The 2,500-nt window shown below is 55.8% G+C and overlaps 2 non-coding genes and 1 pseudogene across 2 annotated transcripts in view; all 3 read left to right on the plus strand.

The window, feature by feature from the left end:
* LOC146144292 (small subunit ribosomal RNA) overlaps window positions 1-1,711 on the plus strand; it is a 1,811-nt gene extending 100 nt beyond the window's left edge. The window contains exon 1 of the ribosomal RNA XR_014500561.1: window positions 1-1,711. This exon is cut by the window's left edge and continues 100 nt beyond it. This is a non-coding gene — a ribosomal RNA (small subunit ribosomal RNA).
* A 247-nt stretch (window positions 1,712-1,958) lies between these two features.
* Window positions 1,959-2,112, plus strand: LOC146144293 (5.8S ribosomal RNA). The gene has a single exon (XR_014498914.1). It is a non-coding gene; the product is annotated as a 5.8S ribosomal RNA (ribosomal RNA).
* Window positions 2,113-2,360: 248 nt separating this feature from the next.
* Window positions 2,361-2,500, plus strand: part of LOC146144294 (large subunit ribosomal RNA) — a 3,679-nt pseudogene continuing 3,539 nt past the window's right edge.

Below are 2,500 nucleotides of genomic sequence, written 5' to 3' on the forward strand. Positions count from 1 at the left end.
TAAATCAGTTATGGTTCATTTGATCGTACGTTTTACGTGGTTAACTGTGGAAATGCTAGAGCTAATACATGCGTGAAGCGCCGACCTCGCGGGAGGCGTGCTTTTATCAGACCAAAAACCGACCGGGCTTCGGCCCGCAACCTTTGGTGACTCTGGATAACTTTGCGGATCGCACGGTCTCGCACCGGCGACGGATCATTCAAGTGTCTGCCCTATCAACTTTCGTCGGTACGGTACTGGCCTACCGAGGTTCTTACGGGTAACGGAGAATCAGGGTTCGATTCCGGAGAGGGAGCCTGAGAAACGGCTACCACATCCAAGGAAGGCAGCAGGCGCGCAAATTACCCATTCCCGACGCGGGGAGGTAGTGACGAAAAATAACAATACAGGACTCTAAACGAGGCCCTGTAATTGGAATGAGTACACTTTAAAACCTTTAACGAGTATCCATTGGAGGGCAAGTCTGGTGCCAGCAGCCGCGGTAATTCCAGCTCCAAAAGTGTATATTTAAGTTGTTGCGGTTAAAAAGCTCGTAGTTGGATTTTGGGCGCAGGCGGCCGGTCCGTCGCAAGGCGTGTACTGGCCGTCCTGGCCTCACCTCCGGTTCTCCGCCGGTGCCCTTGACTGAGTGTCGGCGGCGGCCGGAACGTTTACTTTGAAAAAATTAGAGTGTTCAAAGCAGGCGATTCGCCTGAATAATGGTGCATGGAATAATGGAATAGGACCTCGGTTCTATTTTGTTGGTTTTCGGAGCGCGAGGTAATGATTAAGAGGGACAGACGGGGGCATTCGTACTGTGCCGTTAGAGGTGAAATTCTTGGATCGGCGCAAGACGAACGACTGCGAAAGCATTTGCCAAGAATGTTTTCTTTAATCAAGAGCGAAAGTCAGAGGTTCGAAGACGATCAGATACCGTCCTAGTTCTGACTATAAACGATGCCAACTAGCGATCGGGGGGCGTTAGTTTTACGACCTCTCCGGCAGCTTGCGGGAAACCAAAGTCTTTGGGTTCCGGGGGAAGTATGGTTGCAAAGCTGAAACTTAAAGGAATTGACGGAAGGGCACCACCAGGAGTGGAGCCTGCGGCTTAATTTGACTCAACACGGGAAATCTCACCCGGCCCGGACACAGTGAGGATTGACAGATTGAGAGCTCTTTCTTGATTCTGTGGGTGGTGGTGCATGGCCGTTCTTAGTTGGTGGAGCGATTTGTCTGGTTAATTCCGATAACGAACGAGACTCTGGCTTGCTAACTAGTTACGCGACCCAATCGGTCGGCGTCTAACTTCTTAGAGGGACTAGTGGCGTTTAGCCACACGAGATTGAGCAATAACAGGTCTGTGATGCCCTTAGATGTTCGGGGCCGCACGCGCGCTACACTGACCGGATCAGCATGTGCTCGCCTTGGCCGACAGGTCTGGGTAACCCGCTGAACCCCGGTCGTGCTAGGGATAGGGAATTGCAATTATTTCCCTTGAACGAGGAATTCCCAGTAAGCGCGAGTCATTAGCTCGCGTTGATTACGTCCCTGCCCTTTGTACACACCGCCCGTCGCTACTACCGATTGAATGGTTTAGTGAGGTCCTCCGATTGGACCTGGCGCGGCCGGCAACGGTCGAGCCGGCGTCCGAGAAGACGATCTAACTTGATCATTTAGAGGAAGTAAAAGTCGTAACAAGGTTTCCGTAGGTGAACCTGCGGAAGGATCATTAACGGTCTCGCAAACGCTTCGGCGAACGCGAAACTCGGACAAGCGAGAGAAAAAGTTTTTGCTACCCGGCGCCCGACCCGCGAGGAGCGGCGCGCCGGCCGGCGATTCGGTCACCCGGTAATGTTTGCGCGTCGAGTGCCGCGGTGCCGCGCGCTCCGGCTTCAAGCGTCGGCCTGGCCGACCGCTCGGCGCGGTATATTTTGTCACCCTTTAGTGCGAGGCACTGTGCGAGCGAAACAATCGTGGATGGCTCTTGGCGGTGGATCACTCGGCTCGTGAGTCGATGAAGGACGCAGCTAGCTGCGTGAATTAGTGTGAATTGCAGGACACATTGAGCATCGACGTTCTGAACGCAAATTGCGGCCTCGGGTCAATCCCGGGGCCGCGCCCGCCTCAGGGTCGCGTTGCAAACGTTCCGCGCGGGGATTTCTCCGCGCGGCTGCTGCGGCGTCGGACGCGCGAGCGCCCGTCCCGCTCAAGACAGCACGGCACGATGTGCGACGATCGCGACCAGAATCCCGCGCGGCGGCGGCGAGTCGACCTCGAAGAGGCCAACGGCTGGCGGCTCAAGGGCGGGAATCGAGGTGCGCGGCGGCGCGCGGCGCCGACGGCGAGCGCGGAACGGGAAGAATAGTCCCGGTCCTTACTTTCGGCCTGAGGTCGGACGAGGCTACCCGCTGAATTTAAGCATATTACTAAGCGGAGGAAAAGAAACTAACGAGGATTCCCTCAGTAACGGCGAGTGAAGCGGGATGTGCCCATCGCCGAATCCGCGCGCTTTTGGAGTGCG

The sequence above is a fragment of the Ascidiella aspersa genome, chromosome 5 (assembly GCF_963924565.1).
Source record: "Ascidiella aspersa chromosome 5, kaAscAspe10.2, whole genome shotgun sequence".
NCBI lineage: Eukaryota > Metazoa > Chordata > Ascidiacea > Phlebobranchia > Ascidiidae > Ascidiella > Ascidiella aspersa.